General features: G+C 34.5%; 1 long non-coding RNA gene across 1 annotated transcript in view; it reads left to right on the top strand.

Annotated features, from left to right (window-relative positions):
- Window positions 1-27,166, top strand: part of LOC311433364 — a 70,197-nt gene that overhangs the window by 31,537 nt on the left and 11,494 nt on the right. Inside the window, exons 2-3 of the long non-coding RNA XR_014690711.1 lie at window positions 18,941-19,060; window positions 22,195-22,269. This is a non-coding gene — a long non-coding RNA (uncharacterized lncRNA). The remainder of the gene's footprint in view (window positions 1-18,940; window positions 19,061-22,194; window positions 22,270-27,166) is intronic.

The following is a 27,166-nucleotide window of genomic DNA, read 5'->3' as shown; positions in this document are numbered from 1 at the left end:
AGCAGGTGGCAAATTCTCTCAGCAACATAATTTAAGCTGCTAGGAAGAAGAAAAGAGGAAGGTTCTCATAAATCCAGTAAGTAACCGGTTAAACAGGAAACACAAGAGGAGTAAATTATTTCAGGAAAGCAGAGTTATGTTTTTATGTTTTGAACAACCTGTGTTGTTCAAAATATTCATAAATGATGTTAAGCAGAGAGTAGAGAAGCATGAAAGTTTGCTGAAGATATCAGATTATTTACAGTAATAAGAAGGGTCAGCTGAAGATGTGAAGAGTTATGAGACTGAGTAACTGGGAAGTTAAATGGCAGATAAAATCCTGTGTAGATAATTGAGAAAATATGCAGCTGGAAAACTTACACAAAATTGCAGGCTCTGAGATCACCAATATCATTTAGGAGTAGATCTTGTTTCCCTACAGATTACTCCATAAACTGTCAATTTATTTCTCAGAAGCAATCAGAAATAAATATTCAAAATGATTAGAAAAGGAAGAAAAAATGAGAGAACTTTATTATATGACTGTTAATCTATACCTCAAATACAGTTGTTTCCTCAAACTCTACGAGTATAATGTGAAACTGGAAACTGTTTGTAGAGCACATGGGTTGATAAAAAGTGTGAACTAGCTCTAGTTCAAAGAACAGCTGAATTTAAACATCTGGGAAAGAGAGGGTGGATATGACAAAGTTGTGTGAATGTCATAGACATGAGTGGATGGGGCTTGAGGTTTCAGTATTTCTTGCGAGAAAGAAACTAGAGAACAATAAATGAAGCCAGCACAAAACAAAGAAAATAAGAATGTTCTTCCAAAAGATGGAATTAGTTGTCAAGGGATACAGTGGAAGTAAGAAGTTGCATGGATAGATTTATGTTGCTAAATATATAGAAACCCTGTCAAGATTAGCAAGTCACTGAACTGAAAATAGAACATTAAACTGAAATATGTTTGCATTTTTTTTTACTCTTGTCTAAGTACTCACTTACACCCAGCATTGTAAAGAAGGCACCGGAGAGACACAAAACCTTTCCTCTATTCTTATTCATCTGCAGAGACTCTATTACAACCTTTTATAAAATACTTATGCTATGCACTGATATAATCCTGAATATTGTGTTCTTATTTCCTTATGTTAATCACTCATTTATTATTCATGTCTCCTTTCACAAATTTTTACTATTATCCAGCTGCTCTTATCTAAGTCCTTCACATTTATTCAGGAATCATACCCTTTAATTGAGGTTGAACTTTTTTTTTTGTCTCGTCCCCCCCCTCTTATGTTTCCCATGTAGTTTTCCTATGTGAGTCTTCAAAGTCCTATTAAGGCCAGTGAAGAATTAAAAGAAAAGTGAGCAGTCTAAATTTTATTATTCCATTTTCCATCTGTTCTATACTTTTTGGACCAAGCTCAAACATTTTCTTTCATTTGCCTTTATTTATTTATAACTAATTTTGATATTATCATTAATTTTATTCTCTTTGAAATTCCTCTAGAAAATATAATTTTGTACATTTTACTTTCCCTGTTTAGCAATAAAACAAAAATGTTGTATGATCTTATAATATCATGCCATTTGTTAAGTTGCCCTTGTGAGCCCTCAAATACCTCAAATACCTCTGTTGTCACTGATTTCTGCTGCTTTGTAAAAAGCTCTTTTACCAATGTTGTTTCCTTTCCTGATTTCCTGTATAATGCACTATTAAATCCAGTATGTCAGTATAGGAAATTTATGCTTGAAGAAAAGTAGCTGTGGATTAACTTTACCCACACTTTATAAGGACATGAGTGACCATATTATTGTTGGTAAGGGAGCAAGATATCTTGTACTGATTATTTACGTAATGAGATCAAATTTTCATTTAATGTTTGGGAATTGCACCTAAATTACTTTCAACTTATCACATTTATTGTGCTCTTTTTACCTGTGTCAGTAAAGGATCTTTTAAATTTCATATTGTGTTGATCAGTTCATTGTTCCATTTTTTTCAAAGCCATAATTTTATTTCCATTATGTTTTCTGATTATTATTCACACAGAAAGTTGCAAAAAGTTTTGCTGTAGAGTTCATCTGTCCCACAAAATATGTTGAAGTTATATTTTGCACCTTTGATCTAAACAATTCTTAATTGTCTTACAAATTCAATATTTAGTTTGCATCTTTCAATTTCAGTCCACATAACAATTAAATGTCACTGTTTTTTAAAGTAGAACTTGAAAATCAGTAATCTCTGTTATAGGTCTGTAAACTTATGTAACATAAGAAGCTTGATATCTGTCAATCCAGTGTTAATTTCTATCACTTTACCACCAAAAAAAGCATTAAAAAATAATCTCTTGTAGATGAGGTGATTCTTTGACAATATGTCTGACAAATTAAAACTGATACATCTGTCACTGTTCCAAGAATATGCTCTGCTGTTAGCAGTATGTATTTACCGTGTCTTATGAGAAATCAGAGCTACACATCCACAGAACTACAATTTTTAATGTATTGGTACATGATAACATTTTTCTGTAAGTTCTGTAGAGGCATCTGTGAGTATTTAAATCTAATCATGCGTCTTCAACAAATTCTTAGCAAGAAACCACCACTAACTTTATTAAAATTTTCTGCAACAGTATTTTAATACAAATATGTTATTATTTTTTATCATCTCATTACAGTTTTTCCCATTATTAAATTTACTTAATTATGCAGCTTCTTTTCCTTTATGAATATTTTCTAGGAGTCTTTTGTGAATACCTGAATATCTGTTTCACCATGCACTAGAATTCTCAGTTTTGGTAGTTCAATTTCTTCTGTTAAGTGGGCATTTATTTTGTTAGAAGACAATCATTAGATTATTTTCTCCCTAAATGTACTTATTAACATATACATATTAAGCATAATCTTTTCAGTAATTCTATTGCCTACATAACACTTTTCCTCCTGTCTGTCCATGCTGAGGAATATAATTTCAGTCATCAGCCTTATATGCTATAAACAATCACATGAACTTCTGATTTTCCAGATGTGCTTGCTGAAAGACCTAACCTATTTCCATAAACCATTTAAATTCTTTCATTTTTTATCATGTGTAGTACACAGAACTGTCTTGCTTTAGCACAGAAGTTCTTCACCACGGTGGATAACACTCTAACATAAAAACTTGTTTCTGCCAATTTCTTATAAAATCATAGAATATTCAAGTTGGAAAAGACCTCTAAGATCATTTAGTCCAACTTTCAATATAGTTCTGACAAGTCCACCACCACTATAACATGCTACTAAGCTCTACATCTACATGTTTCTTGAAGACCTCCAGGGTCAGCAACACAATCACTTCCCTGGGCATCCTACTCCAATGCTACACAACCCTTTCAGTAAAGAAACCCTTTCAGTAAAGAAATGTCTCCTAATTTCCAACCTAAACCTCCCCTGGTGCAGCTTGAGGCCACTTCCCTTTGTCTTATCACTTGGTGCTTGGGAGAAGAGCCTGATCCCCACCTTGCTATAATCTCCATTATGGTAATTGTAGAGTGTGATAATTACTCCCCTGAGCCTCCTTTCCTCCACACTGAACAACCCCAGCTCCCTCAGCTGCTCCTCGTAAAACTTGTTCTCTAGACCCTTCACCGACTTCATTGCCTTTCTCTGGACATGCTCCAGCACCTTGATGTCCTTCTTGTAGTGAAGGGCCCAAAATTTAATACTGTATTTGAGGTGAGGCCTTACCAGAGTCAAGTATAGAGGGACAACCACTTCCTTGGTCCTGTTGACCCCACTATTTCTGATACAAGCCAGGATGCTGTTGGCCTTCTTGGCCACCTGAGCACACTGCTGAGTCGTATTAAGTCAACTATCAACCAGTACTACCAGGTCCTTCTCTTCCAGGCAGCTTTCTAACCAGCCTGTAGCAGTGCTTGGGGTAAAATATTTTTTTTATTTTCTTTCTGCAAGAAGCAAAAAGAGAAGGTCTTATCTGTGATGGACACACAAACAGTACAGCTCCTTGCAGAGGGCTCAAGCACAGAGACCAGAGCCAGAAAACAAAAACCTCAGGTCCACAAATTCCAACAGGAGAAGAATGCACAGCAGCCCCAGCAGGTGTAATCACAGACTTACCCTTCACAGATGAAAAAGGTGACCCTGCTCAGTTTCTTGGTAATACTTCACCTATGTGGTCAAGCCCCTTGTGGTATATAGTGAAGCTCTTTGCAAATCCTATGGAGAGTTACACAGATACCTTGATACAGCTAGAGACCAAAATATAAGCCAAAGCCAGAAGTATACCCCATCACATCCCAAAACCAAGTTAGCTGGCAACCTCTGCTAAATATCCCTCTATTAAGGGAATTCCAAGCACTTAATATCTAGAAGGCTACAAGGTCTAAAGACTCTACAGCCAGCAAAACAGCAGAAAAAATCTCCAGAAATATAAGAAACTGTCCCTATCCCTGAAAAAGACTACACCTTACATGTCTACTTCTACTGTTTTCATATTGGCACAGGGAATATGGATGATACATTTCCCCTAAACCCTACTCCATCACTTTAACACCAAGGTGGTAAGTTTGACAATATTTAACATACAAGTGAAGGCATGAGGTCACATTCACAGTAAGCCCCATAATTCTGCAAAACTCATAATAGATCTAGAACCACAAAGCAAACACACAAAGTAACATCATCTTTCTATCTATAAGCATGCCCTAAAAATTACTCACCTGAAGAAGAGCTGCATGCAGTAAAGGCAGCTACTACTATATAGCTTGCTTTACTCTAAAAGATCCTACTAGTTGTTACCTCAAAAAGGCATGCTTACCTCTCTCAACTTTGAAACACATCAACCCATACACCCATCTACCCATCTAAAGAACCCTGCAAGGGGCTGAAGGAAAAACAAAACACTTCTTTTGTATTATTAATATTATAAACTCATCATTTATATTTTTAAAATATTTTGCGTTGCATTTGAAGCAATTTGTAAACATTAAGAAATATGCTATTGAACAATAACAAAAATATTAACAAACACATATTCCTGATAGGCATTGTTTATACTATATGCTATGCAGCTTCATAGAACTAACTACTAATTATTATTATTATTTCTAGCTTATCTCCAGCTTCAGAAGTTTTAAAGGTCAGGTCTACTTAAAGTAGAAATAAGTCATACATGCTAAAGGAAGAATAATACTCAGGCTACTTCAATTCCCAGAACAAAATATTTATGATTGTCAACAAGGATTCTCAGAATGTGTAATTATTAATTTCAGGGGATTAAAATATAGTTTGGAGCTCTGCAGTACAAATAAATTATTGGTAAATTGTAGTGAGTTCAGTAACTGAGATGATTAGGAGAGTGAAGAGCATGATATACTAAGAGACACTGAGATTAATTCTGTAGTCTGTAGAAAAAAAACAAGTACTGTGGGAGTGTGTTACTGATGTCTTTAACAGTCAAGTAGGTAGTTACAGAATAGACAGAGCTAGCCTCCATTTGAAGGTGCACAGTGAAAGGTCAGTATGCAGTAGACACAGTTATGTCAACAAAAATTCCATTTAGGTGTTGGAGAAAATAATCACAGTGGTGGTGGTCAAATACTACAACAGTTTGCTGTGTGAAAAAAAATCTCTGGTTATTATAAACAGATCTTTGGAGTAGGCCCTGAGCAAGCAAGTGGGTCCTGCTTTCAGAGATTGGACTAGATGACCTTGTAAGAGCCTTTTCAAAAAAAAAAAAAAAAAAAAAAAAAAAAAAAAAAAAAAAAAAAAAAAAAGTATTATATATATATAGCTAACTTCATTTTCAGGGAATATTCAGATCAGTTTTAAATTTTCTGATTTTCTATCAACCTTCCTCTGAAACTGTTTTTAATGTACAAAGAACTTCCAATGTAAAAATATTTATTACTACACTGCTTTATTTCTTTATTCTTTGAGTAATAAACCAGTACACCATTGCCTTGTCCATTGTAATTACTCACAACACAGCAGATTTATATATGTATAAATATAAATATACATATATTTTAGCTTCAAGAAAAAGATTAAATGAAATAATATTGATTAGCTATAAAGTAAAAAATAGAATTAGAGCTTCAGCACAATTCCTTCCATTATATATATATATAAAAAAAAAAAAAAAAAGTGTTTTAGAGAAAGATTGAATAAGGATTTCTTATGTCCCTGGGATCAACACTAAATTCTGTTATCTACATTGGTTTCATAAAACTGTAATATGTTTGATTCTCCTCCCACAATACTGGAGTCAGAGTGTTTTACAGCATTTCAAGAATTTTGATTAAATTCAGTTTTATTTTATTTTTTATAATTCATTACATAGTAAGGTTAAAAACATATACAAAGATATATATATTCCTCATTTCACAGTAAGATGCCATTAGTAAAAGAAAGTCAATCTCTTTCAGTTATTTGAAGAAATATTTATAGGGTATACATATATATCCCCTATAAAGGTTTAACCAGATCAGGATTATATGTCCAGAAAATTTTTTTTTCTTCTTTTTTTTTTTTTCCCTCCTATGGTTTCTCTAAATATTTTTGTCTTGATTCCTCAGCAATAACTGCCTCTTATTCTCTTTTAACTACAGACATCTACTCCAACATTTTTTTTTTCTATTGCCTTCAAAGTGTGTGTTTGGATTTTATGAAAGAATCATAGAATAACCTCAGTTGGAAGGGACCCACAAGAATCACCAAATAGATCAAAGCATATTTCATCAGTGTCGTCATCCTGTCTGGATAGTCTATAGAAGACTCCCACAATGACACAGAATAACATCTGTTATTTGATTTTCCCTTAATCCGTACCCTGAGGCTCTCAACCATGTCATCACCAACAGAAATCTCTACGCAGTCCAGCCCCTGCATTACATACAGCACCACACCCCTGCCTCATCTGCCCTGCCTGTCCTTTCTGATGAGCCCACAGCTGTCCATTGTAATGTACCAATCACAGGACTTTCCCACCAGCTTTTGTTTATGTTAGTGTTGCCATAGCTCTGGGACTGAGACAAGGCTTCTGGCTCCTCTTGCTTGTTCCTCATACTGTGTATATTGGTTTAGAAACATCTAAAATGTGCTCCTTTGTACCCAGCACCTTGTGGAGCAGGCTGAAGGATCTTACTGGCACTCAGTCCCTCTAATTTTGGCATGCCACCCTGTTGCTTACCACTAGTGAGTCTGGTTTTAACCCTTGCCCCCTTCAAATCTAGTTCAAAGATCTGTCACTTATCCCTACTAATTCCTGTGCAAAAATCCTTTTCCCAGTCTGAGAGAGGTGCAACTGATTATACATCAGCAGGCCTGGTGATGACCATCCCATGATCAAGAAATCCAGAATTCTGCTGGTGACTTGGAGTCATGTATTGATCAGCTGGGTCTGCCTGTTCCTTTCAATATTGTTCCTTACTTCTGGAAGGGTACAGGAAAACACTGCTGTTGTGGTTTAACCTGGTAGGCAGCTAAGCACCACACAGCTGTTTGTTCACCATCCCTCTACTCCCCCAAAATCAGAAGGAAAATGGTAAAGGCTTGTGTGTTGAGATAAAGACAGTTTAATAGGACATAAAAGAGAAATAATAATTATAATTATAATAATGTTAATAGTAATAATATTATGCACAAACAGGTGATGCACAATGCATTTTCTTACCACATGATGTCCAACACTCATCCCATCTCTAAGCAGTGGTCCCCTTTCACTCTGGCCAGCCACCCCCTATAACTGTTCAGCATGACAACACATGGTATGCAGTATCCCTTTAGCCAGTTTGGGTCAGCTGTCCTGTTTCTGTCCCCTCCCAGTTTCTTGTGCATCCCCAGCCTTCTTGCTGGCAGGATGAAAGGAGAAGCTGAGAAGTCCTTGATTTAGTGTTAGCGCTACTCTGCAACAATTAAAACATCATACACTCTTCATATATTAAAACATATTGTTTATGTTTATTGTTTATATGATTATTAAACATATTGTTTATTGTTTACTCTGCAACAATTAAAACATATACACTCTGCAACAATTAAAACATCAACATTAAAACATCTGTTATCTACATTATTCTCATCCTAAATCCAAAACACAACATCATACCAGCTACTAGGAATAAAATTAACTTTATCCTAGATGAACTAGGACAACTGTGTGCCTGATCCTTTAACCAATTGCCCCCAAACCCTGAAGTCTCTTTTGATTCCCATTGGACTTCTCTTTGCTACTTCATTGCTGTCAACATGAAAAACTAATACTGGATAATAATCAGAGTCTCATACCTCATACCAGGCTGATGAGTTTTCTAATAATGTCTCTCACCCAAGCATCAGGGAGGCAACAGACTTCCCTATGGGTTAGGTCTGGTTCATATATTGGACCTTCTGTTCCCCCCAGAAGGGATTCTCCCCAGAAGAGAGTCACTTTTGACAACATTTATTTTATTTTATTTATTTTTTTTTGACAGTGTCAGTTGTAATACAGGGTGTAGGATTATTTGTTTTAGACAATTGCTCCAACCTGGATGGGCCTTCACTCGCATCATCATTTACCTGTCCATCAAGTTTCAGTGCCTCATACCTGTTCCATAAGGGCACCTGGGAAGGAGCAAGTTAAAAGTCTCCGCAGAGTACTCTAATGCTTATACTTGAATAGCCCCTTGACTTGTTGTCACTGAGCACTGTGTTAATTCACAATTTAGATAAACAATATAGAAACATAAACCAATGTATTTTTATATTTCCTCACCTTAACAATGTAGTAATATTAATACCATTTCTATATTGTGTTAGTATCTCACTTAACTGCTCATACTGGCATGATTCTGATGTCAGAGTTTTTCAGTGTGTTCGTATGGACAACTTTATTTTCTTTATTTTTTTTTATATTACATAAAAATATATCTTTTTGTATCAGTTACTTTCATTTCAAAGATGAGGCAGTTCCAGCAACATCATATGATGCGACCTCATAGAAGCCATGATAATATAGATTTATATATGGGTTTTCCTACCTTCTCATGGTACTTTCTTGCATATTAACTAGTCTTGAACTCCTGTTAGGCCCCTGATTATCATTCTACCTTCCCACTAGCTTGCATGCTTCATGTAAGGCACCTGACTGGAAAAATTTCTGGTGGAGAAATTCAGACAAAAGATTTGGAATAATTAGAATTAAGGATCATGATTGTAAATAGTTTGAGTACAGCTAGTATGTGGTTGGAAGGCTGTGATAATGCAGACAATCTGAAGCTATCTTACCAAGTGTTGCTGCCGTTCACATTCTTCCTAATAATCACTTCACAAACACCTCCATGTAGCCTTATGTTCAACCTACGTAAATAAATGGTTATGGACTTCACAAATACTTTTTGGAAGCTCACCTGAAGCATTTTTAGGGCAATATATTCCTGGTATAAATGTGTCAGACAACAGTTACTGCAGCTCTGTAGGAGAACTGGCAGTTTATAAACATTTGCAATGGACTTGTGAGGGTACACAGTTTTGTGAGGGTACACAACTTTTTCCTATAAATGATAACAGTTTTGATATCACAATGTTTATAACTGGTATTAATAAAACAGATGACCAGAGAGGTGAAAGAAAACCTGATCAAGTTCACTCTGAATATCTGAACCTTTTTTGGGGAAACGAGTTAGCTTTGTCCTCTGCATAAGGATTTTCTAATGGATCTTGTACCACTAACAAAAAGGCCTAAGTGTTGCGTAATGATCACATGGACACCAGGGTTCTTTTAGGATCAGTAACTGCTACTATTTATTTATTGATGACATAACTTCAACTATTGAGGATAGGCTCCCTTCTTATACCATTTGCTCTCTAGAAAGTACTTTTCCACTAACTGTTCAATGGTCAACAATTTTGCCTGGCAACAGCAAATCCCCAGCAACTTCCATGTCTTAACGGCTCATTTTCAGCCAGCTATTGACCAATATCCCCAGGTCCCTTTCCACCAGGCAGCTTTACAGCCACACTTCCTCCAGTATGGCTGGGGTGTTGTTGTGAGTTGTGAGCTGGGGTGTGGCTGTGAGTTGTTGTGCCCCAAGAGCAGCACTCACTTCTTAATTAAAAGAAGAAAAAAAAAAGGAAAAAAAAAAAAAAAGGAAAAAAAAAAAAAGGAAAGAAAGAAAAAAGAATTTGTACGATTTCTCCATTGGCTTGCCTTGCAAGAAGCTTCTGCTATCACATCTGTTGAATGCTCTCTTGGCTTGTACTTTTGAAATGTAATTTTCATTTAATCAGGAATTACAACTCTTTGTAACACTGTTGATGCTCTGGCACTGCTCTGGTACCTCCTGAGCAGGGGGAGTGATATGCATGATTATTTCCATGCATATTGAAGGTTTGTGTGCAAAACAACAACAAAACAGAGTTCCTTTCTCAAAGGGAATTTCATTCACTTGAGTTGTTATATTTAGTCCATTGTATTTCACCATACCTGAAGTACAGACTAGTTTACTAATTTCAGAGAAGAAATGGAATAATAAAATATATTTAATGTATAAATAACATAGAAATAAATATTGGGTATCCCTGCCTATTACTTACTGTGATAGATGTCTGATTTTCAATATACAGATTTACTGTAAGAGAAATTTCTTCTGTGATAAGTCATTGCAATGTTTAACTAACCATAGAGTTAAAAATTTACACTTTATTTGTATTTTCAATTTCCATAAGATCTTGTATATACATGTATTTACTTGCTATAAATTTTCATGTCTTTTCTTGGACACTGTCATCTATTTATAGTATCCTTACCTATGGCTGTTATTTCTACATGCATAAAACAATAACAAATCTTGGAATAAATAAATTCATCTTAATATTAGATTAGCAAAACCATCAAATAAACATAAAAATAAACAGTACTGAGAATTTCTAACGATGTGTGTTAATAGGTAGGAGATATATATTTGATGATGCAGGCCAACTGATCAAAATCACACAAAACTATAATTCTGAATTTATATGTTATTACTAAAATCGGTATTGCATTGAATGCAAGAGGCAAAGTGTTAGGAGGTCTGCATAGGTGGCCTCTGTTAGAAGAGATGAGGAGCTGAAACCATGCTGGACAGAGCCATTTCCAATCAGCTCCAAAATGGACCCACTTCTGAACACAGTTGAGCCCATCAGCCAAGGTGGTGACACATTTGTGAAAAAAAAAAAAAAAAAAGTGTGAAAATCAACATTGCAGACACCAATGTCAGGGATGAGGTGATCCAAGTTCTAGAGCAGAGATTTCCCTGCGGCTAGTAGAGAGCACCATGATCGAACACATAGCTGCACTGCATTGATGAAAGACCTCATACATGAGAAGACAGGTATTCAGCCTGTGGGAAGGACCCAAACTGGAGCCTGGGAAAAAGATGAGAAGGAAGAAGAGGCAGAGTGGAGCTGTTACATACTCACTCTCAATCCCCCTGCTCCCAGAGTGGGAGGAGGTGGAGTTGAGAAAGTAGGAGTGAAGTTAAGACTGAGAAAGTGTAGGGGAGACAGGGAGGTGGTAGTAAGGTGTAATAATTTTCAGTTTTGTTTCTCATTACTCAAATGTATTTTAATTGGCAATAAATTAAATTATTTTTTTCTCATGTTAAACCTGTTTTGCCTGTGATGGTACCTGTTAAGTGATCTCCTTGTCCTTACCTTGACCCATGAGTTATTTCAGCCTGAACCTGCATCTTTCAAATCACTCACAAGTATTCCAGTGGAATACTGACCATCTTGTCTTACTCCATGACAAGAAATTCTTGAAATATGAAGCATGTTCCAATTAAGAGTTTGATCAAGTCATTTCCTTCAGTTTTACTCATTCATCTCAAGGTAATCAGGCTTACGCATTTACTAGTACCAGTCATCTCAAGTTATTTTCTGACCTGAAAAGCAAGATATATTGATTTAATCATTTACCTTTTAATAACTGTAATTGTCAAACTTGCCTTTTTATATTTTTATTTTTATCATCTTTCAGTGCTTGTCTTAAACATTCTTAGTAGAGCAAATTTTAGAAACTCAGCACTTTAGAAGTGTAGAGAGTGCTCTGCATGTGTCAGAAAATATGCCTATGATATTCTTCCCAAATTACTAAAAAAGTGGATTTGACAAAACTTTCAAATAAACAAATGTGGCTTTATCTCAGTGGAATAACTGGGAATTTGTGCCAAGAGTTCATGATAATACTGGCAAAAAATAATATTGAAATAACTGATTACTGGTTTTCCTTATAGTCACTAGCCAAATAAATATAACAAGTGGAAAAAAATCAAACTTCTTATGTTTTCAAGCTTTTATGTTTTCCTTTACAATCAATTTCTTTGTCTCCTTAAATGTTTAAGTAATTTCCTGTTCTGAAATTCATTAGAAGGTCAAACATCTAAAATGCACATCTTGACATCTTATTTAAACTCATTAAGGTGAAACCATTTAAAATATATCAGTAAATATATAATTTATGTAAAATCTGTGCTTCTGTAAAAGCTATTGAGCTCAAAAATCCAAGAGAATCTATATTACCCCACTGAAGTAATAAATGTACTTTATCACTGACATTTCTTCAGGTAGTACCCTTAAGTACTTAAAATCAGAGTGCTTAAAATGCTGACATCAGTTAACCCATTGGTTACATCAAAAAATCTAGGCATTTGTTGTTGTTGTTGTTGTTGTTGTTATTATTATTATTATTATTATTATTATTATTATTGCTTGTTTACCTCATCTAAGGTTCACAGATGTAATTATAATATCATCTGTCCTGTGCATGGTGTTATTTTATCTATATGGCTTTTTTTTCACCTCATTGGTTAATTTATTTTGGTAATTATCAATGCTATTAACAACAATGCTTTCTAAAATTCTTTAGTATTTAGAAAAGGAGAGAGAGAACTGTTGTCTACAGATGAAAGGGGTAAAGGGGTAGGTGCTTTTGGATTCCTTTTTCCTGAAAAAAAGTGCAGGCACTTTTTTTAGATATTTAACATTTTTGTACTGTATTAATTTAAGCACATGTTTTGGTAGGAATGCATTATGTAGGCATGCATCAAGACTATTTTAAAAATAAGATTTGATGTGAAAGTGCTACCATTCCTCCCTTAGGCTCTGGGCTTGAAATGCACATCAATGTAGTTTCCTAAATCTGCATTGTTTCTTAAATGTGACTGCTTCGTGATCCATTATTTTCTTATCATTTTAGGACCTTTGCCTTTGGAATTTCTTCATCTTCTGTAGCTGTCTGTGTCTGATACTTAACCACAGCACCTTTACATTTCAACTTCTTATCCTTACACTCTCCTTTATGAGATAGGCAAATACAATTATCACTGTTTTACACATGGGAAACTTAATCACAGAGACATTGAGTGCTAGGTCACAAAATGACTAATGTTATGATTTGACTGCTGCAATCTTTCACTTTCAGGAGTCTTTTTGATAGTAGAGAGCATGGTGCTCATTCTAGTATTTATACCATCTGTACAACATTTTGAGAAATCAAACAAGTACAGGAGCAATATAAATAAATACCTGGTTACTAATGTAGAAAATTAGAAGTGCAGAGGAGAGGGATGTGATTTCAGGGACAAAGAAAATTTGATATTGTCCAAATGCATTGTTTCCTGTTACTGTCCCCATGGAATTAACTCAGGATTATGGCTGCTATCTGATAATGCATGGACTTGTTTTTATATCTTCATTTTATGTAAACCAGTGTAGAAATTTGAACACAGATTACTTCCTATTGTATTTCCTATCTATTAATTTTGGCTATTTTGAAAGCAAGTGTTTCATATTGATTTTTTTTTTTTTTACCTTCTATGACTTTAATATATTCATTAGCTCAAATCAAAACTCTGGGACCTATCTAGTATTTAGGCTTCTCTTATAGCTTAAAAAAATGTCATCATGTGGAAAGCAAAAGCTTAGGCTGTCATTCAGAATATACACCAAGCCTTGATATTCCTATCTCCATTTTGGACATCAAAGTCAACAAAGTACTTATGGACAGGCTCTTGTACATCCATTAAAAATTGGTATTTGAACTTAGAAGTTTGAATTCCATTTTGAGCTGGAGCTTAGAAGTTTGAGCAGTTCAGAAATGGTCCAGAAGACATTTAAATCAGGGGATTCTTATCTATTACAAGGTTAATGACTTTCCATTTTCAATTTCCAGCATTTGCCAAGTAAATAGATAAAGGATTCTTAGCTCACCTGAACTTCTGGAAACATAACTGTGTCATAGCTAGTTCATACCAGACAAAATGCTAAGCATTAGGTTAGACATTAGACAAGGATGGTGAATATCATAATCATGACATTAAATAAGATTTAATATTGGGAAACCTAATGTTGTGGTTCAATAGAATAAACCAGATAAATAAATAAAGATGATTAGGAAGCCAGTGGACCCTAGGTTCTTGGGACAGCTTTTGCAATTATTTAATTTGTTACTTAAATGAATAGAGTGATTATAAATAAATAAATAAATAAATAAATAAAAGAATAAATAGAGACAATGTACAATGCCCGGAGTCTGGATCAGAACCCAGGACTCCAATCTGCAATGGAAGTATCTTCCATTCATTGACTCCTCTAACTTATTCTTTTCTTATTATTCATTTCAACAGGCAGTGTTGAATGTGACTTCCAGCAGAGCCTTCAAAGCATTTTTATAGTTGAGGTATACATAGGGATAATATATTCACAACAAAAAGCTAGACTTAAACTACAAAGCTAGACTTAGGAGACTGAACAAAGGAAACAGAAAAATGCCACAGACAAACAAACAAACAAACAAATCCAACAAGCAACAACAGCAACAATAATACAAAAATAAATAAATAAATAAATAAATAAATAATAATAATAATAATAATAATAATAAAACAGGATCAGGACTTTATGTTTGTTTCCTAAGAACAAAATTTCATCCTTCAGTAGAAATTGATCACTGATAATTGAAATTAATATTTTAAAATTTATTTAACTTGGTTTTATTTAGATATTTATGTATTTAATATGTTTTGTTTTTATAATTTCTATAACATATTTTGATATTCTTGCTACATTTTTTCAGGTCTGGGTTTGACCATTACATGAATAATGTGTTAAGTAAATTTGGTAATGAAGTCAGTTTATTCAGTTATGTGAATATATTTAGGTGTAAATATTGCTTCTAAGAGTTATTATATTGCTATTAGCTATCTGCGTTTTCATGATGCTTTTTAATTGTTTTTGTGTATTACTGATCCATTGATAGCTTCTAGCACTTAAAAGTATTTGTAAGCATTTTAAAGCATGTTGAATACGCTAACTTAAAGCAAACACATTTTTGTAATAAATCCTTAATTTAACATGCAATAGAACAGCACTAATTTATCAATGTTTGTGAATTTCACATATTTATACTTTGTAGATGAAAATGTTTGAGAAAGATAAGAGGAAAAGCCTGGTGTGTAAGTTATAACTCTGCAAAGAATGATTATTTTCACTTTACAATAAATGATATTGAAACTGGATATTCACATACTTGATATTAAATTATAAGTGGTTAAATGTTAATTGATGTTTTTAAATATTACCTAGACTTTTTTTTTTTTTAGCTAAGAAACAAGTTGAAATTAAATTAATTAATTAAAATTAAATTAAATTAATTAAATTACTTTAATTAATTTAATATTGATACTCTATTGATCCACATGATACAATAACTTTATCTGTCATTTTATCCTCTGAATATCTCATATTAGACTAACTGGATGAAGGAGCTTTAGCTTAAAATTGTCAGAAAAGGTCTAAGAATCAGGACAGATGGATTTGTGGAAAAATATATATTTGGAAAAATAAGTCAAGAAGTTAAAACTTGTCTAACTAAACTTTGATGTAAAGAAGCATCATATCAACCAAACAACATATACTCTCAGAATAAAGACTGAAAGAATGAATAACTGTTTCGAAATCTTCATACAGAGGGAATATTGCAAGCATATATGTCATTTGGGTTTGCTTAAATATATAAACCAAGAACATTCTTTAATGTGTGATGTAGATACATCTTCTGTTCATTACTTTGAATGTTATTAGTAATGAAATCAGAGATTAATCTGATCTGAATTGGTAAAGGTCTGTGCCCTGCAGAAGAAAAAGTTAAAGGAACAAATGAAAAATATCTTCCAGAGAAATGTGTTTTTAATGGCCAGCACTAAGGAAAATATATAGAAGCACACAGATATGCCAAGCAAACCTTCCTCTGGAAGGAGAAAGTGAGGACAGAATAACCCTTTTGCAATTCTATAATTTAGCAACAAGTAAATTGACTTATTTTTGAGCTTCAAAGCTCCTAAGCACCTTAGCCTCCAAGTACCATGCTGTTATCATGTTATCAAATTGGGATTTACTCTCTGACATATACCAAGTGATTCTCAAAGAGACCACAACCAACAATCAGGTTTTATATTTGCTATTTTCCAGATAATTATTGTGGCATTTCCACAGATTCATTATCTGACCCTGATTAAAATTCAGGAAATCTTAACCTGTTGCATATGTTCAGGACACACAGTAACTCCTCTTTCTTGACATATGTTTAATAACTAAGACATTTTATTTATCTTTGCAGAATGGAGTGAGATTGCTGGTTTATTTCTCCTTCATGCACATCTCAGATGTAATGGGGAGAGCTGATGTTGCTGACATATTGTTAAGCTATTTCAGCTCTCTGTCATTCTGCAATGAATCACAGGATAGCAATTTTAAGCTCTGTGCTGGCTACAAAATAATAGAAGTGCCTAAACATGTTGATAGCATTACTCAGTTCTCATTTTACAAGTTTTAATTGAACCATTATCAAATAATGATTCCAGAACTGAAATAATTATTAATAAAATTCTGGAGATCATATCTGCCCCTCCACTGTAAATTCTGACTGTCCCAGCTAAAGGATAAGGGCCCATATCTAGAGTCTGACTGTCCCAGCTAAAGGATAAGAGCCCATATCTAGAGTTGTTTTTTTTTTTTTTTTTTTTTTTTATCAGAATGTGGAGTGCCTACTAGACAGAGTGAATAAAGAGATAAGAGATATACTGTGCTTCTGAAATTAGTTCTCTTGAAAACAGCTGGCTTTTTTTTTTTTTTTTTTTTTTTTTTTTTCTGGAAATTGAGACCTTCTGCTCTATAATACGGATGACATTGGTATTAGCATCTGAAATCTTACCAGCATGCATCAAGTCCTGCCAAAACATTTGCCATGGGACTACAAACTATATATCTAATAGAGAGTGTTAGGAGATGGTCCCAAATGCTGTGTTGCAACAATTTGAACTGCAAAGTTGTTATCATGATCACTAGCACTTCATTAGACTACACCAACTAGATTGGCTTTGCACTGAGCAGGGGATTGGGCCAGACAATCTCCGGGGTCCTCTCCAAAGTAAGTTATTCTATGATTCTGTGAAATCATGCCTGTCCCATGCAATTCTGGAGCATTAGTGAGCCCCTGTTCTCAGTGGGCTGTAACGGAAGGAGACTTCCTGTTTTAGGACAGAAAAATGAAGGCAGAGAGCTTATTTATATAGTTACAAGTTATATGCATTTGTACTGATTACCCTTAGGACTAGAGAAAAGACCATAGCTTTTTTATTAATTTCCTGTTGTGAGCATAGTGACAGGGGTGTATTCAAACTATACAAAATATCTGCTATATAAAGATACCTAAGTACAGCATTTATTACTTATTATAAGCTGTACTTATAGCTTTACAGAATCACAGAATCACAGAATTTCTAGGTTGGAAGAGACCTCAAGATCATCGAGTCCAACCTCTGACCTAACACTAACAGTCCCCACTAAACCATATCCCTAAGCTCTACATCTAAATGTCTTTTAAAGACTTCCAGGGATGGTGACTCCACCACTTCTGGGCAGCCTGTTCCAATGTCTAACAACCCTTTCGGTAAAGAAGTTCTTCCTAAGATCCAACCTAAAACTCCCCTGGTGCAACTTAAGCCCATTCCCCCTCGTCCTGCCACCAGGCACATGGGAGAACAGACCAACCCCCACCTCTCTACAGCCTCCTTTAAGGTATCTGTAGAGAGCAATAAAGTCGCCCCTGAGCCTCCTTTTCTCCAGGCTGAACAAGCCCAGCTCCCTCAGCTGCTCCTCATAGGACTTGTTCTCCAGGCCCCTCACCAGCTTCGTCGCCCTTCTATGGACCCACTCAAGCACCTTCATGTCCTTCTTGTAGCGAGGAGCCCAAAACTGAACACAGTACTCGAGGTGCAGCCTCACCAGAGCTGAGTACAGGGAGATGATCACCTCCCTAGCCCTGCTGGTCACACTGTTTCTTATGCAAGCCAGGATGCTGTTGGCCTTCTTGGCCACCTGAGCACACTGCTGGCTCATATTCAGCTGACTATCAACCATCACTCCCAGGTCCTTCTCTGCCTGGCAGCTCTCCAACCACTTTAGGTGGACTGAAGCTACTGTTTAGCTATCAGATATATCTTCTGTGTCTACTCCCTGGGAATGGTATAGAATTTTAAGTAAAAATACTTGTTATCATGTTATTTGTACCATTATCATACAGTCAATGCTATTCTTATATTATTCCTACTTAATATGATTTATCTGAGGTGAATCTTTACATATAACAGTAAATATATATGTCAAGCTATATTTTATATGTTATATACAGTTCTGCAGGAAAGGGATATCTTAGTCTATAACATATCTTAAGGGATATCTTAGTCCACAAGACATCTTTGATATCATACTTTTTAAGTATGTTATATACAGTTTTATAATCAATTAAAAGTATGTGTTCCAAAAATGTATTTTCTATATTCTAGTGGATTGGATAAGGTGTTTTTGTTTGTTTGTTTGTTTTGTTTTGTTGTTTGTTTGTTTGTTTGTTTGTTTTTTAATACTGGAAAAGGCTCTTCACTGAGAGGGTGGTTGGGCACTGGAAAAGGCTCCTCTATAGAAGCGGTAACATCACCGAGCCTGCTGGAGATCAAGAAGCATTTGGACAAAGCTCTCAGACACACAATCTGATGTATGTATTTATTTATTTATTTATTTATGGGTGGTCTTTTCTGGACTTAGAAGTTGAACATGATCCTTGTGTGTGTCTCTTCCAACTCGGATATTCTGTGATTCTGATTCTATGCTATGTGTGAGGAAGACAAAGTTAACATCATACTCAGGTAACTTGGTAAAAGTGATTATTTTATTTGAGTTGCTGGGCACTATGCTCTTTACTAGCATGCTGCAGATTTTTTTTTCTTAAACATTATCACATTGCTTTAACAATGGTGAGGTGAAATAGACTTCTTTTAAAGTTTGGTACAATAGTTATGAAGACATCAGTAAACAAAAAGTAAACCAAAACAAGAAGTCTTGGTGTTCAGTATATGTGTGTTTCCCTTTGCCATGTAAGTACATTATTTGTAAGCATTCATCTCTACTGACATAAAATTATCAGACCTTAATGTTTGCTTGATTGTGTGACTGTCATAAGTGAATGATAGCAAATTAACTAAATTTATTACAGAAAAATACAGTAAAAGAAATTTAAAAAATGAAGCAGAAATTCAGCTAATTAGATTGGTGCTTAGCTAGGAATTGGTGGGGTTGAAACCCATGATAATCTGATTTTCAGAATCTATGTTAAAAATAGTATTTTAAATATGGTAATTATTGAAGTATTTTATTCCTGTCAGTCCTCAATTAAATAAAAATGAAAATTGCTTACCATATCCTTATTTATCACTATAGACTTAAGCAGAAATGAGAGATAAAATGAACATACTGTCTTGTATTTTTGGATTATGATATAGGATAAAGCAAAGACTTATCTACATTGTCCAAAAATAATTTAATTTTGCTGGAAAATATGTTTAATTTCTATAGATATCAAAGGAATAATGAAGCCAGTAAATAAGTAGGCATCATCTAAGTTGGGAACATCGCTCATTTATTAATAATAATCTTCTTAGAAATTTATAGCAAAGGGAGATTCCCCACTGAAACTTCAGTTAAAAATCAGAATCAGTCCCCAGAATTGTTTTAGAGGTAAGTTAGAATATTTCAAAGATCAATAACAGACCACAAAGGGACAGTTTTTATTGTGTTCCCTTTCTTTTAATGAAATTTAGGTGTTGTTTATTTCTTTATTACAGATTTTTACATGGGTTCCTCAAGACTTCTCAGTAAGAGTTTATATTTCTTATTTTATTTATTTATTTATCAGATGCTGCTGCATTGGCCACATTACATGTAAAGAGGACTGACTGACACAAACTGTAAAAACTCTACATAATAATGTTGTAGATCGAGCTTGCTGTAAAAGCACAATCATTTTGCAGTTCCTGTGTGACGAAAATTATTCCCATCAAGGAATCCCAAGTGTATTAAATGAGAGTATATTTAGTCAATGAAAATAAGAAGCTTTACATCATCATCTGCATTGGCTGAAAAATAAGGGGAGCTAAGGGTGCTTTTCTTCTTATTCTTATTACTAGAATAAGAAAATTAATTAACGCAACTAATTATTTGCTTAATTGTATTACATGACAGTACATTTAATAACATACAGAAATATTTCTGGGAATACTATATAACACAATAAGATAATATTTCTACATATACGATTTTTCAAAATGTTTCAGTTCAAACAAGGCATTCTGCCTTAGGGGGGAAAGAAATGATTTATTACTTTATTAAAAAAAATATATAAATATGTATTTAAAGCACTTTTTACAGTTTTCCAAAAACTAGAATGGCTTATGGATTTACCATGTAATATGTGATATTAATCTCTGTAATTTAGGCAGCTAGGTTATTTAAAACAAACAAACAAACAAACAAAAAGAAAAACATAAATAACTTCAGCAATATACAAATACCTCAAGAAGGCATCTTATGTTTCTTAGACATTTCAGAATGATATGACTACATTGTTTGTGCATAGATTTATAAGCTGTGACTTAAATATCTAAACCTTTTAGATAACTAAACTAGGTCATCAAGGTTTTCACACAGTACTTTATGGAAGATAGAAAAAGCATTTATTTATTGAAGCTAAACTCTACACAAGAGAGATTGTAATAAATTCATTGTAGGCAGAGCTGACAAATATAAAGTAATGCACACTAACAGATAAAAGACTAATACACTTCACAAGAGCTGAGTTATTTTATGCTCATTTAAACAAACCAGTCAGATTCTGATAAATTGCATTATTAGGCTACTCAGTAAACTTATGTGAGTTATACTGCCTTACACAATGAAACCAAACTTATGCTGTAAAATAAAATTACTGGAACAGCAAGAGCACATTAAAAATTGAACATGGTGCCCTGTTGGTTTCAGCCACAACTCAGGAGCACCTCACAGACTGAGGGAGGGGGTCACAGCCTATGGCAGTCTGTCCCATCTCCTGATTAAACTATATTTGTAACTGCTGTTGGCCCAGGCAACAAGGACTGGAGGGACTTTTGAGCAGCTATTGGGGAGACTGAGTGCCTGAAACCAGCTGCTGTAGCTGTATATATATTTTCCACTAAGGAAATTAGCCTGAGAAGGGAAAAAGACGAGGCTGTTGGTGCTCCTTGGGTTGGTGTGAGTGAGGTGCTTTTACATATGTGTTTGTTGGACCATCCTCAAATACAAAGAGAGCTGGGACTATTCAGCTGAGTGAAGAAAAGACCTGAGGAGACCTTATCAATGTACAAAGGAGAACAGAAACAGTCTCTTTTCAGTGGTGGCCAGCAACAGGACAAGAGACAATGGGCACAAACTGGAACACAGAAGGTGTCTGAACATCGGGAAACACTTTTTCACTTGTGAGGGTGACTGAGAACTGGTACAGGTTGCTCAGAGAGGTTGTGGAGTCTCTCTTCCTGGAGATACTCACAAGCTGGCTGGACATGGTCCTGGGCAATCTTTTTTAGGTGTCCCTGGTTGAGCAGGGGGGTTGGACCAGATGGCCTCCTGAGATACCTTCCAAACTATGATTCTGTGATATGGTGTAGAATTCTGAAGGAAAGAACACATTTTTGGAGGGCTTGCTACTGAACTATAATGTAGGTCTTAGTATCTGTTGAACATAATTTAATTTTTTGTTTGATCTTAAAAGTTGTACCTAAATAAATAAATAAATAAGTTTCTTTGCTTTATTTTTTGAAGAAAAGATGAAGTAATGAAATTGAAAACAGAGATGAGATCTGCAGAGGGCTGTTCCTGGAACTGAAACTGCTTGAGGTAGTACTTACTTACAGAATATATCTCACTTTGATGCCATGAGATGTCACAGTAATAACTCTTCATTACTTCCCTTAAAATACTTCTCCTGAAGAAAACCAGATAATCCTGTATAAAATTTTGCTAGATGTATAAGCTTACATGATATCTACATGCATCATAACAAAATTGAAACCCTGGCCAAGTTCAACATGGAAATGTAAATCTCAGATTGAAAAATAAAAGAACAATTCCTTCTGTGGGTGATGTCATTAAGGTGCTTAAAAAATCCAGAAAACTTGACAAGTTTAAGTTTGTGAGCATTTCAGCAAACAAGCCTTATTTTGAAGCTGAATATCTCAAATGACTAGCTGAGAAGCTCAAATGTAGTTATATAACAAATGACATTTTCAAATCACTCAGAAAATTTACTGTGATAAACGTTCATTTAAGTCTCAGAATAATTATAATCAGAATGTTATACTTTAAATATAAACCTTAAAAACAAAATGTCAGTGGAAAGTAAGCAAAGCTATATTATAGTGTAGAAATATCAATGTGCTATCCAGATTCCTGGCATAGTTCAGTGCTACAGTTCCTGTTGATATAAAATAATTGGGCGACTTAAAAAAATATATGAGAAAGTTTAACAGTAACTTTACACACAAATATATTTAAATATATTTTTTTTTGACAAGCTCAATTATCAATGAATATTTTTTAAAGCATATTTAAAGTGCTCTATCCTTCCAGAAATAACATTGTTAGATAGTAGAAGAGCTAACCTTTTACTTCACATATAACACATCAGTTGGCTAAACTTGGCATATCAAAAGGAAAAATGACCAAAAATTGTCCACAGTTTTAATTATATTTTAATATAATAATTTTCAAAACTATATGTTTTTAATTACATTATATTGAGTCTATGGTATTTCAGAATCCTTAGTCTCGATGAAGGTGCTATCAGAAATTTTGAAAATCTTGCTTAAATTTGAAGACTTGCTTAGACCCAGAATTGAGATTGATTTAATTATGGATCAACAAACTTAAAAATAATATCTGAACTTGGTTTTTTTTTTTTTTTTTTTTTTTTTTTTTTTTTTTTTTTCCCTCTAGTCTTTTTATGTTGCCTGTATGAATTATGAATATCACTGTTTTGAGCACAATCTGTTGTAAAATATGATGATTGTGGGCCTAAGTTTATCAGAGACCAATAATATCACAGACAACAGTCAAATTTAAGAGAAACTAAATTTTGATGAATGGTTAGAGCTGAAGTATATGTAGTTGTCAGGAAGAGTGAAAAAAAAAAAAAATCTATCTATCTATCTATAGATATATATATCAGGAGAGAAAAAAACCCTGCAGACGTCAATATCAGTGAAGTAGAGGGAGGAGGTACCCCTACAGAGAAGAGCATGGTAAAGCAGGTTGTCCCTCTGCTGCCTGTGGAGGATCATGCCAGAGGAGATAATGCACATTGCAGCCCATGGACAGCTCACACTATGGCAGGTGGATATGCTTTGAGGAAAGCTGCAGCTTATGGACAGACCATATTGGAGCAGGCTCCAGGCAAGGACTGACTGTAGCTTGTCTCTCACAGCAGCTTGTCTGATAGGAACTGTGGGGAACCCACAATGCAGTAGTCTGTACCTGAAGGGCTGAGGAGCAGTTCTTGAATGACTGCAGCCTATGGGAAATCCATGTTGGATCAATTTGTGAAGGACTACGTCCTGCGGAAGGAAATCCATGCTGGAGCAGGGGAAGAGAGTGAGGATGAAGGAGCAGCAGAGACAAAGAATTATGAATTGACTTAAATCCCCATTCCTCATCCCCCTGCATTGTCATGTTCAGGAGAATGAGTGAGAGTAAGTAGTATAGTGGGCATTTGGTGCCCAGCCAAGGTTAACCCACCACACATTCTCACTAAAACTAGAGTATCCAAACTGTCCAAGAAGCTATGAAAAATCCCTTATGCTTCATCTCCCTCACTCTGAGTAGTGTCTCCTTATTATGCTTTAATTCACTTTTTCTGCCTTTCTCTTCTCACTGACTTTCCCCATTAAATGACCCCCCTCATCATTGCTTGCTTCTGAGCTATGTATGTTTTAGATTTCTCTAGTCCAAGATGAAGAAAGGTGAAAATAAGCTTCCAAGAAATTATAATTTTTCATATCCCATGGAAGCAGCATTAATATTTTATATGAGGACAGAAATTTGATTTTTCTCCTCTCTTTGGAACATAATATTCTGTGTTGCAGAGAGAGATCTTGTAATCAGAGAACTGGTATTTCTCTTAAGTTTTCCACACTACAGACAAGACCCTAAAGTTTCTCTTAGAGTACACTGTATCATCCCAGATTTCATTCTAGATTTTCAAAACTAAATTTCACAGTCATGAATATTTGGAGGATTTTTGTCCTGAGATTCTCCACATATTTACTGTTTTATGTGTCACACATGCTAAAAAAAAATAATATCTTGTTATATATATATGTATGTTAGGTTATATTGTTAATATAAGTATATTCAATGTAAAAAGGAAAGTAAATTCACCACTAGAAAAGGTCTAAATTCATGACTATCATACAGTCTATCACAAAATATCTTGTTTTTATTTATTTAATGCTGAATAAAAGTAGTCTCCTGAGGGGAGCAGACAGTGAATCAAGAATGACCAAGTCAGTTTTAGGTAATGGTAGCATGACTCAGAAGCCAAAAGTAGGTACAGTGCCTTTTGTAAAAAACACAGACCAAGACCTGCGTTAGTGTGAACACATGTGGATTCATCCATAAACATAAAATCCATGTATCCATAAACATAAAATGGGAATACAACGTTGCATCTCAAAATCTTTGAAGTTAAATGAAACGATAAACATATATGACTGCAACCATAGGAAGAAAAAAAGAGCCAAGAAGTTTTTGGTTTTTTGTTTGTTTGTTTTTTAGATTGGACTAAAGTAAAATTGTAGGTATAGAGTGACAAAGTAAGCTTGTTCTTTGTGAGGCAAATTGAAAAGACTGCAAACCAATACAGACAGGACTCTGCAGGAGAACAGATAAACCTGTGTTAGGTCAACCTCAAAAGCAATGGAATAAAATGGAATAAAAAGAGAGTGAAGGACATAATGTCAGAAGTTATACAAATTGCAACATGTTCAGAAGAGCTGTTTAAAATGACACAGTCTGAAACTCCTTTGCCTTACAAGTATTCGGCTTAGATCAAAAGTTTGGTGTGCTAATTGCAGTCATAAGACTGCCTTCCATCTCTGCACTGTAAAAACTTTCTTCCACTCTTGTTTTAAAATTTTAGGGGAACCTTTAATTTGAAAGAATCATATTTTTACATGTTTTTAATATCTTTAAACATTTTTTTTTCTGTTTTAAAAGAGAAGGGATAATTCATGATAATTTACTATTGCTTGCCATTACTGTTTTTTGTTTGTTTATCTGTTTATCTATTTATCTATTTATCTATCTATCTATACACACTCATTTTATAATTGTTTTGATTCTGGCACTCTACATTCAAGTTGCTATTGGTGAAACATTTCATGCATCACGCACTACTACATGTTATGATTATATTATACAGTATTACTGTGGCATGGCCATTAGACAAAATACAAGATGAAAAGGAATGACTGGAAGCTACCGGAAAGAAACATAGTGGATCAATAGTAAGTTAAATTAAGTGCTAAAAAATACATGGAGGAAATATTACCATTAGGTAAAATAAGTTTCTATCTGACATCTATGCTTAAGTATCATGTCAAACTGCAGAAATAGAACAATTTTATGCTTAATTTGCCAAATAATTGCCCTATTCAAATACCAAATTCCTTCTAGTTCACATTAAAGCTCTGCAGAATCTTTTCATATTTTCATATTTTCATGTCAGCCTACTCATATTGCAATTTTTTGGCACTTTGTTTTATGCATTCCTTAAGGATTATTAGCTATAGAAGTTCTTATTCTTGTCTACAGCCACTTAGCAGCAACACATTTTCTATATACATTTCACTGTTCATTCATTTCTCAAAGCAATCGACTTTCAGCTGCTTCTATCAAATACACTGGCAGAAAAATACAAGTCATTCCATTCTACAATATTCTGTAAAGAAAGACTACAACTAACACAGTGACTTTCAAACTTTTATGTGTGAAATGGCTCCCTGGTAACTCTTTTGCATATATTTGTTATAAAATTGGTGGTATGGGGAAGGAACAAATGACTTTTAAATTCTACCCTTGAAAAGAATGTCTCTGGAAAACACACAAACAAACAAAAAAAACTACTACTGGGAAACAAAGTGTTCTTAAGGAAGCAGCCATGCTGATTTTGCTATGGGGAATTCTTTTCACTGATGTAAGTGAAGTTTCTCAAGATTTTATGATGAATCTTAAAGAATATATTTTAATAATATTTATTTATTTATTTATTTATTTATTTATTTCAAAAAGGCAAATGGTGGAAATATAGTGGGCTAATGTGGCAAGGCATTGGTAGTAGGGGGCCTCTGTGAGCAGAGTCCAGCAGCTGCCCCATTGTCGGATCGGAGCCAGCTCCAGACGGCTCCAAAGGGACCCGCTGCTGGCCAGAGCTGAGCCAGGGAGTGATGGTGGGTGGGCCTCTGGGCTCAAACGCAGCATTTCTATTGTGAGAAGGCAGTTAACAACTGTTTGGCGGACAAGGAAGTCTGGTGATGAACACCCATATCTTTATTTAAAGTATATGAAAGCTGCATGATAGCAACTACTAAAAAAAAAAAAAAAAAAAAAAAAAAAAAAAAAAAGTTTAATTGCCTCTCATATTATTTTTTTTTTGTTTGTTTGTTTTTGTTTTTGTTTTTTGTTTTTTTTTTGGCTATCGTTTTTGTTTCTCTCCCCCACCTCCCCTAGTGAAACTATC

This window comes from Aythya ferina (genome assembly GCF_964211825.1).
Source record: "Aythya ferina genome assembly, chromosome: 3".
NCBI lineage: Eukaryota > Metazoa > Chordata > Aves > Anseriformes > Anatidae > Aythya > Aythya ferina.
This window is presented reverse-complemented; position numbering and strand designations above follow the sequence as displayed.